This window comes from Accipiter gentilis, chromosome 8, assembly GCF_929443795.1.
Source record: "Accipiter gentilis chromosome 8, bAccGen1.1, whole genome shotgun sequence".
In the NCBI taxonomy this organism is placed as follows: Eukaryota; Metazoa; Chordata; class Aves; order Accipitriformes; family Accipitridae; genus Astur; species Astur gentilis.
In genome coordinates this window covers 27,630,109-27,646,509 of record NC_064887.1, presented here as the reverse complement: position 1 = coordinate 27,646,509, position 16,401 = coordinate 27,630,109, and the positions used below count along the sequence as shown (strand labels likewise).

At 36.8% G+C, this 16,401-nt stretch overlaps 1 long non-coding RNA gene across 1 annotated transcript in view; it reads left to right on the top strand.

The window, feature by feature from the left end:
* LOC126041704 (uncharacterized) overlaps positions 1 to 8,044 on the top strand; it is a 48,680-nt gene extending 40,636 nt beyond the window's left edge. Inside the window, exons 2-3 of the long non-coding RNA XR_007506982.1 lie at positions 5,188 to 5,409; positions 7,168 to 8,044. This is a non-coding gene — a long non-coding RNA (uncharacterized LOC126041704). The remainder of the gene's footprint in view (positions 1 to 5,187; positions 5,410 to 7,167) is intronic.
* Positions 8,045 to 16,401: the final 8,357 nt, after the last annotated feature.

The following is a 16,401-nucleotide window of genomic DNA, read 5'->3' as shown; positions in this document are numbered from 1 at the left end:
TCACTTGCAATGCTGTTCACAGCACAGTGTCTTTAATCCGATTGACTTACTCCCTGTAGCAAGTTTTGAAATCAGAAACAGTTGTCCTTATATCTCCTGACTGCGTAAACTAAATCTGATGTTTTGATTGCATTGTTTTACTGCAGTCCTTTAAAAGTGTGACACTTTAAGCAAGAAATGTACTGCTTTCGTTATGAAACCCCCCAAATCAACATAATCAAGTAGTAATTAACATTTACATAAGGTGACTTTCCAAATCAGAATTAATTCTCTTATTTTGGATTCACAGTTTTTTCTTTATGGAATGCTAAGCATCACATATACACGAGGAAAGTCAGTTTAATGATAATTGGAATTCTTTCTATTGAATGCATTGCGTATTCACTTGCTTTTAGGACAGGAGTTCTAACGGGGACCATTATTCCATGCAGAGACCAAGCAAGGTAGTGCAAATGAAAAGTATAAGTGAAGTAGCATTTGTGCTCTGCACTACAGTTATAAAGACCAAGTAAATAATTTGGCCAGGATACAATAATACATTGTACTAATGTACGCATACTAATATATGTACTAATACATCACTAGTACAGTGTACTAATAGCCACTGATTTCTAGTGAAATGAACTTAAAGCTATGCATATGTGTACATTTTCCACACTGGTGCTTTTTCCACTGAATTTACTGATTGCTGTGTTTTCTACACTACTTCAGACAATTAAAAAAAAAAAAAAAAGCTGCATTTATAAAAAGTCATGAGATCATTTATCTTTATAAAACTTTATTGATCCTGATACTGGACCTACGGTCTTGGTGATCTGATTTTTTTCATAGAAAGAAGTACATAATCTTTGTGTTGGTAGACGAGCCCCTAATTTTAGGTCATCATGTTGCTTCTACTAGGATGGGTTAGATGAAGAAGGGTCCTGAACGCATTAGATTATTTAGTCTATTAATTAACCTTTCAGATGTAGAATAATTTTAAATACCTATTCAAATTACGCATATGAAGCTTTTTCTCTGCTTCCTTAAAGATCCTGTATTTTTATCTCATGATGGTACTTACACCCACTAGTCAAGTCCCTTCTCAAGCTTCTGTTAAGATAAATATACCAATTTCTCTGTAAGGCACTTTTAAAGACATGATTCTTCTTGAGGTTACCTTCTTTCTAATTGTCCTGGTTTCACCTGGGATAGAGTTAACTGTCTTCCTAGGAGCTGGTACAGTGCTATGTTTTGAGTTCAGCGTGCGAAGGATGTTGATAACACACTGATGTTTTCAGTTATTGCTAAGTAGTGTTTAGACTATAGTCAAGGATTTTTCAGCTTCTCATGCCCAGCCAGGGCACAAGAAGTTGGCACAGGACTGTATTGGTTTTGTCTGGCAAGGTTTTGGTAGCAGGGGGGGGTTACAGGGGTGGCTTCTGTAAGAAGCTGCTGGAAGCTTCCCCTGTGTTCGAGAGAGAGCGAGCCCATATTAGCCGGCTGTGAGACGGACCCGCCGCCGGCCAAGGCCGAGCCAATCAGTGATAGTGGTAACGCCTCTGTGATAACATTTTTAAGAAGGAAAAAAAGTTGGGACGGGGAGAAACTGCCGCCGGAGTGAGGAGTGAGAACATGTAAGAGAAACAAGCCTGCGGACACCAAGGTCAGTGAAGAAGGAGGGGGAGGAGATGCTCCAGGCGCCGGAGCGAAGATTCCCCTGCAGCCCGTGGTGAAGACCCTGGTGAGGCAGGCTGTCCCCCTGCAGCCCAGGGAGGTCCACGGTGGAGCAGATATCCACCTGCAGCCCGTGGAGGACCCCACGCCGGAGCAGGTGGGTTCCCGAAGGAGGCTGTGACCCTGTGGGAAGCCTGCGCTGGAGCAGGCTCCTGGCAGGACCTGCGGATCTGTGGAGAGAGGAGCCCACGGAGCAGGTTTTCTGGCAGGACTTGTGACCCCGTGGGGGACCCGCGCTGGAGCAGTGTGCTCCTGAAGGACTGCACACCGTGGAATGGACCCATGCTGGAGCAGTTCGTGAAGAACTGCAGCCCGTGGGAATGGCCCACGTTGGAGGAGTTCGTGGAGGACTGTCTCCCGTGGGTGGGATCCCACGCTGGAGCAGGGGAAGAGTGTGATCAGCCCTCGTCCTGAGGAGGTGAAGCGGCAAATAATAACGTGTGATGACCATAAACCCCATCCCTGTCCCCCTGTGCCGCTGGGGGGGCTAGGTGGTGAAATCCGGGAGGGTAGTTGTGCCCGGGAAGAAGGGAGGGGTGGTGGGAAGGTGTTCTGAGATTTCATTTTATTTCTCATTACCTTGCTCTGGTTGATTTGTAATAAATTGAGTTAATTTTGCAAACTGAGTCTGTTTTGCCCGTGACGATAATAGTGAATGATCTCTCCTGTCCTTATCTCGACCCACGAACCCTTTGTTATATATTTTCTCTCCCCTGTCCAGCTGAGGATGGGGGAGTGATAGAACGGCTTTGGTGGGCACCTGGTGTTCAGCCAGGGTCAACCCATCACAAGGACACAGCCAGGGCACCTGACCCAAAGTGGCCAACGGTGTATTCCATACCATGGGATGTCCCATCTAGTATAGGAACTGGGAAGTGGGGGCGGGGAATCACCACTCGGGGACTGGCCGGGTGTTGGTCGGCGGGTGGTGAGCAATTGCCCTGCGCATCATTTGTACATTCCAATCTTTTTATTACTACTGTTGTCATTTTATTGGTGTTATCATTGTAATTATCAGTTTCTTCTTTTCTGTTCTATTAAACCGTTCTTATCTCAACCCACGAGTTTTACTTCTTTTTCCTGATTTTCTCCCCCATCCCACTGGATTAGGGGTAGTGAGTGAGCAGCTGCGTGGTGCTTAGTTGCTGGCTGGGGTTAAACCACGACACTAATGTTCTCTGTTGCCTAATAATTGTTTTGCTAAAGCAATCATAAGGGAGATTTTGCTCCTTCCAGATAAATCCAGCTGAATAATTGCTGTTCTCTAGCCTTTAGTTAAGCATTAATTCCAAAGCTGTTACAATAGCTGCTTTAAAAGCACTGTTACACTTTTTTATCATACAACTCAATTTTTATGATGTAAGTATTTGTACCTAATTAGACAAGATTATAAATTGGGAAAATATATAGTGATTTTGTGAATAGAATTAAAATATCCTAAATATGAAGGAAAACAAATTTTTATTTTTATTATTTTTATTATTTTAAATACAATGAATCTGAAAATTCATTCTATTTCAGTTTATGCCCTGGTGAATATAGCACCAAAGCAATTCACACTGTCTCTTTCTGTGTCTATTCTATAGGCTACATCTGTTAAGGAAGTAAAGAAAAATTGGTTTCCCGTATAAGCAAGTACAGTAGTCATTTTAGTAGAAGACAAAGTATTAGTATTATAAGATAAACACATATCTGATGTGATGGACTCAAGGGCTCCTTTGGGTTAGGTCTTGGCCACAGAACTCAAACAAGCACTACAGGACTCCGTCTACATTTCCAAAGCAGTGTTAGGGTGCCACAGTCAACAAAACATTCATTCTAGCCTCTTGCGTGGACAGTACAATGCCAGTTACTGTTTTATTAAGCACCAGTCCCTGTAAGCATGAGGACTATTCCAGCTGCAGAAATCCAATGATTTTAGGTATTTCATTGCCGTAAAATTAAAACAAATAAAAATCCCCACAACACTTCCATGCAGTTTGTTTCATACTAGAAATAAAGGACCGTGCTGGAGAGCCTGGGTTAAGCTGTGGACATTAACATTTCTAAATCTAGTAAATCATTTAAAATAGTCATTATAATCAACCAATGCCAATGTAATTAAGTATAAAGACCCTGCAAATCATACATTAATTCTTTTTAATTTTCAGCATCACTTTATCAAAAGAAACCCTCAGCACATCTGTTGATATATTTTAAACTTGCTATCTATAAAATTTTGGAAAACTACTTGCCTCTGATTGCCCCATTTCCATTATATACATATTCAGATGTGTAATTATAGCAATTCAAAACCAGTCTGTACAGTGCAGTTTTAAATACAAGACAGGTTTTAATTAGAAATAGAAATACAGGTATTGCGGGTTTGTAAAATATCTTTTTTGTGTTACTACTTTTTGGAGTCGTGGTAAAACCTGACTCTTAAAGTTATTTGATTTATACGGAAAACAATGTTTCTGGAAGCAATATGGTAGCATTGTTCATAAGAAATGCAACCTACTGTAGATGAATGTTTAGTATCTGAAAATGAAAATGCAATAATTCTTGTAAAAAAACATTTGGGTATTGAAATGTTCTCCACTCATGCTCATGGCACTTGGAAATTGCGTGGGCTTTTTTTTTTTTTTTTTTAAATTCTTCCAATTTTTTATCAGAATTTATTTCAACAGTTCAAGTTGAGAAAAAAATTATTTAAAAATTAAATTTATTTCTATCTTATAGGATTTAAACCAGAATGATTGTTAGTTCTTCCAAATACTATAAATAAATAAATGCATATGTATATATATCTTGAGTTTAAATAAAATAACATTGAAATTTGGAAGTATTATTACTTTTTTCTTTCTATTTTTTTCTGCTTCTAACAGTAAACACTAATAACCAGTCCTTTTCATTTTCATTTTTCTGTGTATGTAGCTATTCTTTATTTTCTAAATTTTGGAGAAGAAAAATGCAAATAACCAAAAGATGGGGAAAAAAGCTATGAAGCTTTGTGACATTTCAAAATCTGTAAGTTTTGCTCTTGGTGGTTTTTGTTGTTGCTGCTGAAGCATGTATGTCCCCATGGGTGTGTGCATTGGTATGGCTCAGGCTTTTACACTCTTATGCTTAGCCTTAGCTAAGGAAAAGTATGTATGTCTATTCCAGAGGAATTAAATTCCCAGTGCTGAATAGAAAGGGAGTTACTGTTTTCTGTAGCTATCTGGGGGACTATCAGCAGACAAACCCAGACTGCACATTTGAGGGTGATTTACCATGTGTAAATATTTGACTCAGTTTGGGGAGGAATAGAAGAATTTGTTGAATCAAAAAAACCCCACCATGCTTAAGTTCCATTATAAAGGCATTGATTATCAGTGAGAGCATAGGTACTATTTTTTTATTGTATGGAAACAACAGTAAAACTCTTTACTTGTTTTGTGTCAGTAAATTGATGAGAAAATACTGATTATCAATTGGTATATTTTTCAGGCTCCCTGCACAGAAAACAGTATGTTTCTCATAAAGGAATATATATTTTCTGGATGTCAATTAAATATGGGGTGCTTTGAAGATTGTCCAACAAGCATGGAAAATAAACAGCAAACTGAATCTGAATACCAGATTGAATCATGTTTGAAATGTGTGTATGCAGTTGCAGGAATTTTTGGAATACCTTTCACTTCAACTTTTGAGAAGAGGCATTTTTGTGAGGTGAGATTTACCAAAACCAACCAACCAACCAAACAAATGTGATTCAAAATAAGCGTACCTAGGTTTAGTTAGTTAACCTCCTACATGAGGAAAGAAATCTACAAATATGAACAGAACATTCTTTGCCATAGGGCTGGAGTTCACCTCCCTTATCTTTATTTGCCTAAGAAGCGGGTATCTAGTCTAAGCCAGTTGGCCAGCACAGTGCTCCTGGGAAAGGAGATATTGCTCATACGAGGCAAACATAGGATACAAGAATCACAGTCTTGAAGTGTGTATCTTATTCAGTTGATCACAGAGGTAGCCAAGATGACTAGCCTTTAACAGATACCTAACTTCTCGATGGTTCTTGAATCCCTCTCCAAATATTGAATATCTTTTAACCAGACATATTTCTTTTGAACAGAATTGTGTAATTCTTTTGTACAGAATTGCACTAGTGAAATCCACCTTCCTAGCTTGAGGTCATATACATTCAGATAGATAGTTTTAAGATATTTTTATTATATTTCAGAGACACAAAATCAGTTTATAAAAGATTAGTGCATGTGTTTTCCATGTAATACACAATTACTAAATTATAATGCATTATTATAAAATAACAAATAGTTTATGAATTGTGCATAGATGGTAACACAGCAGGAGAAATTGAATTCATGCCTATTCCTTCATCTGCTTCTTTTAACTATTTTTGTTATAATAATCCATGTCACTCCTTGATCTATTTACATATAATTATATTGAAATTATCTTCCAAATCATTCAGGTTTCTTTTCCAGAAATCTCAGCTGTTCACAGTCTTTTCTGAGGCCAGGTTCTCTTCAGTTCCTGGCCATCTATTGAAGGACTTGGCCAGAACTTCTTGACAGTTAGCCAATACAGATTTTTTTAGGGCGTTGAATTGTTAAACTAATCACTGACCTTAACAGCAAGTCTGAGCCTGACAAGGGCTATTGTAAGCATCGTTCATGTTCTTTATCCAATATATCACCCCCAGAACTCTTATTGGAAAATAGAATTTTATATCTTTAATCTATTATGTTCAGAATATTAAACTAATATAGTGTAAATATTTCAACATGCAAATATAATGTATTAGGCTTTGCCTGGAAACTATTGAAGATGTTACTGACACTTTTTACTTTATATTAAAATTCCCGCTCATTGTAGATGGAAGAATATACGTGCATTTATTGACAATCTAGGCCAATATAGATAGAATAGATTTTCCTAAGTACATTTCTGTTTTTTATTTCTATTGTCTATTCTCTCTTTTTAGATATTTCTATTATAGAGATCTTTTTACTGAAGTGTTATTGTATATTCGGTATTAGTTTTGTCCCAATTTTATATGTACCCCAATCTTTCTCCTGTGTCTGACCAGAGGGAATCCATGTTTCCTCTTGTTACCTTAGTAGTTGTTTTTTTGCTTGTCCACATTGCTCTGTGTTAAATTTAATTTGTTCGGCCTGTTGTTCTGTCTGTACATAAAGCTTTATAATTTTTTTCTGAAATCTTGTAGTCTTCTATAACATCTATTAGCTTAAGGAGCAATCTTCGTTCTTGACCTGTAATGTTCTGTAGCGTATTAAGCACAAATATTGAGTTTATTCCCAACACTTTGCAAATACCTTATCCCTTAAATATGTCAATGAATCATGGTTAAATAAACACATTAAATCATAAAATATTTCAACAGCATGTACTTGGGGTTTTGTTTGTTTTCATTTGGTTTTTTCTCTCTCTCTCTCTCTTCAGTGGTGTCTATGTAATTCATACACATGGAAGTGAAGAACTGTAGTTGTGCTGTGTATGCTCAGAAAAATTACGGCAGAACAAAACTCTCCTAACGGAATATATCTGCTTCTGAAATTTTGGGTTCCAGTGTGACAAAGGAGTGCTTATAACCAAAATAAACATCATCTTGTGCAGAGAGCTTTTCCCTTTGAACTTGTGTAAGTTGACTAAAGCTTTGTTACAAGTCTGTCTGGAGAGGGCTGACACTCAGGTTGCTGACAGAAGAACTCTGCAGATAGCTCAAGGGGATTTCTGCATCACTTCGTCTGCAGCTATGATCGGGTTTTTAAAGTTCTCCTTGAAGATGGGCTGTAACAGTTTGAAAGGCAAACAATTCTGGAAACTTCTGTGGAAGAGAGGTGGGGGAACCCAAACACCCTGCTCCTGCTCTTCCCCAAAGAAACTGCCAACAGCTAATGACTTGTCTAGAGGACAAAAGGTGAAGTATTACAATCAAGCTCTAAATATACACTGAAAACATTACTTGGAGCTTTGGTGAAAAATCATGTAAGGTGAGATTTTACGTTGCATGTGTTCTGGGATAGTACTGTCACTGCAGAAGGAAGAGCATAGCTTCAGCTGTGCTTTCTGTTGAGAAATTTGGACAGCAAAAACAGAAAAAAGAAGGGATTTGGAAAAATACTTGTAAAGATTGGTCAGAACTGTGTACAAATGACAGGTCCTGGGTTGTTAAGTAGGACTCCTTCATGCACAAAAGGTAGTTCAGTGGTCATCTCTTAAGGAATTTTAGATTCTTTTGAAATGCCTGCTGAAAATGCCAGTTTAGTCGTGTGTCATCGTCCCCCCCCCCCCCCCTTTTTTTTAATTTTACATTTTATATAACTCTGTCAAATACATTTAAAATTATTTTATGGTTTTACCCCAAACTCATCAAATATATGTTCATAGCTTTATTGTTTTTTTGGAAATTACTCCCAAATTTTCTATTCTTTCTTTCTATCTCCCACCGTCCCCCAGGTTTGTTCATTAATAATACCATAATGTCCTGTATTGGATAATTTATGTTCTCTGAGAGGTTTCATTGTACAGTAATAACTCAGATTATCCATAGGCCCCAGATTATCCATCACAGTACAAATGGCTATGCTTCAGAAAAGTTATTACCAGCTAAACAAACAAGCTTTATCATCTAAAACTACTAAACTACTAGAGTACCCTTATGCATGACTAGCCCTGAGTTCTGATTATTAACTTCAGTGTCGGTAAGATGCATGCCAAGTTAAAATTAACCACAAGTGAAGGAGGAAATGCTTAAGACTAGGTCCTAATGTAATGTTAGTTTAGCTGTGGCTAATATAGTTGCATGTCAGAGATGCAGATTGATTCTAGCTCCTTTTTACAGTCAATTCTACTCTAGGAAGTCCGTGCTGTGATCTGAAGAACAGATACAACTCTATGCATTCCTGCTCTTTTCATGCCAAAATGATTCACAGACATACACCTTCCATAAAAAGGCAAGATTTACCCCTTACTATCTAGTTCCCTTACAATCTAGTTGAAAATAAGGACTTCTCTTCCTTCTCTTACTGGGAAGTCTCCTGTCCAATTCAGAGAAAGTGGGAGTATTATTTTTGTTACCTGTCTGCAGGTACTGAAATGGAGATGCTAGCTTTCCTCTGCTTTCAGTTGTGCCATGCAGAAGATCTTCCCTGGCTTTACACAGAAGGAAGATGCTGGGCCCATGAAGAGAAAGAGTTTGAATGAGGAAATTTGGAGGAAGGAGAATGGGTATCAGTAGAGATGAAAGCCCAGGTGTCAGTAATAGGTGAGGAGGTGATGAACTGAGTGGCTAAGGAAGACTGAAACTGTGCAGAAACACAAAGAACAGGAACTGAAAAGCAATGATACAAAGCAGTTTTTTATAAGGAATAGAAATGAGCCTGTGCCCACCATAAAATTTGATTTTCCTGAGCCCAGAACAGAACCAAAGATTCTCAGATTTCTCCACGTCTGTGCTTGTCAATAAATTGCTAGGAAGTCCAGTGATTGTCCTACGGAACTCTGATTTTCATCTATGTTAGTGAAAGTATGAGATATTTCATAGTTGTAGAAAACTGCAGTAGAAACTGTCAGGGATTCAAAGATTTCAGCACTGCTTATTACTTATATCAGTGACTTGGATCAGGCTACATAACGGAATTTCTGTTTGGGGTGGTGTAGGGTTTTTCCCCCCCTAAAAGTTAGAAAGCAATTTTCCTTATAGGTATATTGGATATATATCTTGGTGTCATCCCAGGCATTTTATAATCCTATAAACACTTTAGTTCCCAATAAAGTACTATTCTACTTTAAAACAATATCTCGGTTTCTCATAAAGTGCCTGAACTTGTTATTTCGTGTAGTATGTTTTTGTCACAGTGTTACCAAGTTTCCCTTTTGAGAGAAGAGGAGGAAAACAAAATAAAACTTCCTCAGGGAGATGGGAGCCATCTGCCCCTGTTCCAAAGAACACCAAGGGGATTTCACCAGTTTTCTGTTTTATTAACCAATGACAGATTGTGCTAAGTCAGGCACCCAGTAATTTAAGAAATGCCAGTGTTTCTGATTCATAAAGCTTTCTAGAAATTGAGTGAATATCTGCTGGTCCATATTATTTTTGATAACAAGCTCAGTGGGTCTTTCCAAACGAAACCATATGGGTGTTTTAGCTGATGAGATATGAATCAAAAATAAACATTTGGGCAGCACATTTTAAAGGCGGTATGCACAAATTAATACGGAGATGATTATTGCTCATTACTAGAACTTGTCAAGAATGGAATTTTATGTTTTGGGAGAAAATCTGTATTTTCTGCAGTTTTCAAAAACGGAATAAAACAATGCATTTTACAGAATGAAGTAAAACCCAGAATTGCTCAAAATCTTTCAGGTCACTACACAAAATGAATTCTACTTTGTTTTGTACTTCTTTGATTTTCCAATTATATTGATTTTTATATTCAATATGATATATTTATAAACATATTTATTTTCAATATAATATTATTTTTATGTTCGGTATATTTATACTGAAAATTACTTCATCCATGTTGGAGAAGTTAGCTTAGGTGGCTTAGAGCTTTAGCGCAAGGATTTTTCCATGCTTCTTCCCCAATTCCTTTTATGAAAATGAAGTATTGCTGAAATTAACGTATCCTACCAAACTTTTTCCTTTTGTCAAAATGGCATAGCCCATTTAAAAGATATTCCATCATAAAACTCCCACAAACCCCTGGAATTTACCAATAAGTTTGACAACTTCTTTCTTTTTATCTAACCTGGATCTGTTAGCAGATATTATTTTACAATGCATAGCAACTGCTTTTTATGATTAGCTGTACTGTATTAATCTCCATTTCTTTCCTATATTTAAAGAACCAGTATTCGAATACATATACTAAGGAAGACTGGATGAAACAAAAATTGTTGTCCTTTTTGTATGTTTCCATTATGATAGCATATATATTCTGGACAATGAAATATCATCTATATTGAAGTCATGAAGAATTTTGCCATTATCTTTAATGGTACAGAGTTTTCGCCCTTGGGATGTTGTTTTAGATTTAGCTAATGTGCAGAAATCTTTATTGTTGCCTCATTTAGCCCAGTTATTATCAGTAGGAACCATATGCACAAGCAGTTCAAAGTTTTAATAGTGCAGAGCAAATACCCTACTAAGTTTGCTTTGCTGTAGGTTCTACTTAAATGATAGTTGGTTGTAAGATAGGTCTTCTTTAAAGCAGTCAACAAAAACTTAGGAAAATATTAAAAAAATTGTTTTCTAATATTCCATTCCAGTCTGTTGCCCCTGGTAAAGCTTTTCAGTTTTTTTATTTTGCTAAAACAAATTAAAAATTTACTTTGGTGCATCAGAGTATTTCAGGAAGGAACAGGAATGGAATCTGAATCACAATGCAGACAATACATTTTTCAAGTGTTATGTGCGGTATATATATGCAAATTAATTATGAGCATAACATTTTAACTCAAATTAATTTCATATTTTCAAAATATAAGGCCTGTTTTCAAGCACTTATCCAGCCAACGGGTAATCAAACAGGCTAACATACATTTACTTGCTTGTAAAAGAACTACAGACAAAGTACATTTCAGTACCTGAACCATGTAAAATTGGGGCAGTCAATGGTGTGTTTTAGGTATTTTTTGATACTAGCTTTCGCTGTGAATTTTGTATTTCTGCAGTGTTTCCATTGTCTAGTTCTCAGGGCATCTCCCCTACCAAACTGTAGTCCTAAATGCTCCTGGTCAGGACTGTGCCAAGCAATCTGAAAGTGATTTCAGCTGTTAGCTTACAAACCATGACTCAAGAGCAGCAGAAGTAAAGCACGGTACTGCTGCAAAATAAATAAGAAAAAGAAGTACAAGCAAAAGTGTGTGCAGAAAACATTCTGCACAAGAATTAAGCAGAAAGACAGACATGAATGCAGGTCTTAACAAACCAACTTTTCAAAAGAATCATCTTACACACTAGAAGAACATTGTCTAGAAAGACATGGAAGGCAGAACTGCCCTTCTGGGTCATAGATGGCATGGGAACATTTGAGTCATCACTTGGAAGTTTGCTCCAATAAAGTCATTGCAACTATAGTCCTGTATGCCAAAAGTGTTAACTGTTGGGTGAAGCATTCTGCTGCTAATAGTCTTTATAATGTCAGTAGCTCTATAGTAGTTGGCCTGCTATACATTTCTCCTCAGTCAAGATGCATTTTCAGTGTTTCAAACTGGGTTATTGAGCCATCATCTTCCCATATTGTTTGTTACTGATTAGTATGTTTTAACAGCAAAGGCTAAGTCTGGTTGGTCCCAAAGTACTATGGAAAATCCAACTACAACAGAAAAGCTTCATGAACATAAGCAAGTAAAAATATTTTTCTCTTAAGAAGTGCTTTATATATGTTGATCCCACAGTTTGTATCTAAATGCTCCCATCTCCTTCTTGCAGTTGGGTATTTCAGAGAATAAAAGGACAAAGTACTTTGTTCAGCATGACACCACACAGCCAGGAGAAACCTTCTGGTTTTCTGACTTAAAGCTGAGTCCCTACGTCACTAAAGTTTGCTATTTTCTGTCTGGTTAAACCTGTCATGATTAAGTCTGTAAAAGGAATGAATAATCAATAAAGGGTCCAGCTGATAAGACGGGAAGCCAAAATTTCATACCAAATATGATGAAAATTGCAGTGTTTTCATACTTTTTACATGTGTTCTTGTTGCTTATGTCTGTCCTTCCCATATGTGTGGCTATAATGAGAAAAGAAATAACTTTAACCTTTCCTGTTGGAAGGATAATTGTTTCAGTGGTATCCACAAACAATGTGTTGTGAAAAGATGTACTGGAATTACCACAACAAGGTATTTTTCCTCCTAGGTTTCTAGACACCTAGATCATAGAGAGGTTGAGTAATTGTACATTTAAATTAGATTATTTTCTGGAGTTCTCTAATGAAGTATTAATTTTGAGTCAGTAGATAGTTCTGTCATTATTTGTAAGCACAAATATAGTCTCATGTAATCTTTTTAAACAGTATTAAAAAAAAGTACAATTTTTAGTCTATCTGTAGTCCACATAATGCAAAAAAAGAAAAAACATTTACTCTGCCTCTTGGACTTGATACCTGTGCCATTTATTCTCCACTTATTTTGCTTTAAAAATTCAGAAACCTTTAGAATTTTTAATGAATTAGAAGCATTAAGCCAATGGGTTTTTCTTTGTATCTAAGGCAATCTTCTACTTCCACAGACATAGCATCATATAATCCAGTTATAAATTTTAAAGGGAGAAAAGCTTTTTCTCCTTAACTAATCCTATGGACATGCACTTCCACAATTTTTGTGTTAAAACATCTTCCAGTTTTCCAGGCTAAATTTATTCTAGTTAATAAACATTTGTTGTTATTCCCATGTTTTTTCAGCTCACACAGCTGTCTTCCTCCTGCTTTCTGAGCCTTCCAGCAGACGCTCAGGATTCTTTTGTTCTTTCTTTGCTAGTCTCTCTTCGAGCAAGCTCTGTCCTCTTCACCTAAAATACAGACTTTATTTCTGATAATGCCAGCAGCCTTCCACTTCTTTTGTTTCAGTATGGGTTCAAATTGAACGTGGATGAACATTATAGTGGTAGTACACTTAATCACTGCACTTATTCAAGATGTTGCAGGTATGTTTGCTTTCCTTGACAATTCCAGTTCTGTACAATTGCAGCTAGAAAACAACTTTTCAGTCCACTAGTTTTAATATCAGTCAGGGAACATCTTACTGGAATGTTTGTCTGCAAAAGTGTAAAGTAATCAGAGTTTCTTAAGACTGTTATGAGACTGGGTTTTTTTGCTTAACAAATATATCTGAAAACAAGTGAAATGTACGGCTGCACCTTAAACACATGCAGGGTTAGGTTTCCAGTATTGAAGTTCATTGTTTCAGTGGAAGATTCCTAAAAATTCAAGGTAGAAAACAAGCATCCATATTCTAAGTGAAAGCTCAGATGGAAGTGAGACCCAAGCAAAATCCTTTCCTTTTCATGCATCGTCACCATCCATAAATATCCTGTAAGCTCAGTTAGACCCCAAGCTCCCCACCTGTAGAAATTCATTCTGCAGTGAGGTGGCATAACTGTAATTAAGGACAGAAATGACTCTGCAATTTGTAATCCAGTTTAGGTTGTCAGTGGGTATAAATCATCAGACATTACCAACTTCAGTGGAGCTGTTCTTATTTATTCTTAGTACCTGCCACACAGTTCATAAGTCTGCCAATACTTGTTGAGAGAAAGAAAACTTGGCTCACTTTCTCATGGGCTCTTAAGGCTAATGCAATTTAAAAAATGTATTGTTTTGCCATTCAAGTAAAGAGATGAGACTTGGAATACAAAGCAGAGAGTGCAACAGCTGGGTAGGAAGGTGACATTTGAACAAGATCATTTATTCTCGTGGTTCAGTATTTGTAAATTATGATGTATTGTGATCTAAAGTAGATGGCTAAAGTTATGATTGTAGGACGAATTCTGCACTGCTATTGTCAGAGTAATTATTTATCTGCCAACAAGATGCTGTAATGTAGGATATCAGCCACTGTTACTGTCTGGAATAGCTGCCATTTCTATTCTTCATTTTTGTGTATTTTGTGTAACCACTAATTCTGTTGTCCTACAGTTTAGCTGAATTTTTGTCTTACTGGTTTAGCATAGCTGCATTTCACAGAGTACAGGCAATCTTGCACATTAGATATGCTATGTATTTGAAAGACTATATGCTGCAAAGAGATTATCCCATGAAAATTCATTTATGATTCTATAGAACAAATTAAAGATGGGAGTTGTTGGATGATAGCAGTTTGTACAACCTGTATTATAAAAGCACAGCCAGAGCCACTGTATGCTAATTTGATACCAGAGCACCCTTTCTTCCCTGTGACCATGTCTCCCTCCTTAGGCTTCCATTCAGTTGACAAGGGGTCCCTCACCCATGCTACCTCCTTTCTGCGTTACTATGAGCCTGAATCCTTTGTTCCTGAGTGGCAGCAGGAACCATCTGTAAAATCCAGGGATTTGGGTTTTTTTCTTCTGTAGCCTGTGTTCCCTAAGTGGACACTCAGAGTAGATGCCCTGCTTGCCTTGGCCTTTGCATAGTTCTGCTGAATCTTTTGCATGGGTCTAGTATGCTCAAAGTATTTTAGAGTGCAATATTTTTTTCCCAGATTATAACATCCCTTTTCAAACAGTGAAGAATAAAGCTTAATCTCCATTTGATTTTGTTTTTTTGGAATACTTAGTAGTATTATGAATAAAAAGATCTATTAAGGAAAAATATTCCAGTAATCTGTGGGAAAGAGCTAAATCAGTCTGACCTTAAGCACCTTGTAACAAAAGAGCAGGCTATAAAGCTAAGCAAGTGCAGGCTTAGAATGACTGCAGGCTTTGATACCTGTGCATGAAAGGATGATTGATCTTCTACTGTCAAAAAAGAATACATTGGGAAGGCCTATATAAAAAAGTCAATGGCAGCAAGAATGGGAACACAAGCAAAGCTGGAAGAGCTTCTCAATCCATAATGATGCTGCATATTTAACATAATTGCCCGAAGAAGGGGATTATAACTAAGAAACAAAGCAAGATCTAATGACAGGGAAAGTAAGTTCCATCTGAAATGTAGAATGAGAGGTGTTAGGTGTTTGGGAAGGGTACTGGGGAAAAAAAAAGCATAAAAATCAAAGACAAATGCAATAGGTGTGCCGCCTGCAGATTTTGCACCCAGCAGAATGGAATGAATGATTAATTGTCTGAAGCTGGGTAGATAGCAAGGATAGGCAGCAGAAACATGAGAGGGAGAATCTCTCTACTGGAAAAACAATGAAAGAGCTCCTGAGAGGAGTCTTTCAGGTATTTTCCTAGAGACTCAGCTTTTCTCTGAAATGAGGTGTGTTGTTGCACTGTAGACTTCAGTAGACAAAGAATGAAAATCAGCCCTCCTGATGTTCATTATGAAAAAAGTGGGAGTTCACCCTCTAAAGATATAAAATACTGGCAATTAATGTATTCTCATGTGGGATGAAAAGGTTTGTGGACAAGTATAGGGCCCTAATTTGGATTTAAGTGGAATTTATGTATTTATTTTTAGAATTTTATTTCCTGAGTTCAGACGTATTTTTCATTGCAAAAAGAAATTAAAACCTTGAACCAAACCAGACAGTCTGATAAAATTTTCAAATTACTTTTTTCCTTCTTGTATCGAAGTCTGGAAAGAAAAAGATTGAAGAAAATTTGAAAACAATGAAAAGGTATCTGCAGCAGTAAAAAATTACTGAAATCAGAGAATAAATAATCACAAAGTATGAAAACAAGAATTTGCACATTGTTTTTGCTTTTTAGATGAAGTGATGATATATTCAGGATTATAGGTCTTGAAATTGATAAATACAAAACAGCTTTCACTAGGTCAAACAGCATCCAAACCAACACATTCTTAGCACAGAATCTTCTAAAACCTACACTGCATGACAATCTTCTTTAAAAGATACAGTAAGCTCCATACATTTCCTTGAAATATGCTCCAGTAATGAAAAATTGTACATAAATTATGTATATAATTACATTTTTTATCTAGGCATCATATTTTAGCAAATGAGGCTTAGAAATACCAGAAGGGGAAAACAAAAAAGTCAAAGTTCAAGTCTCATAATTTTT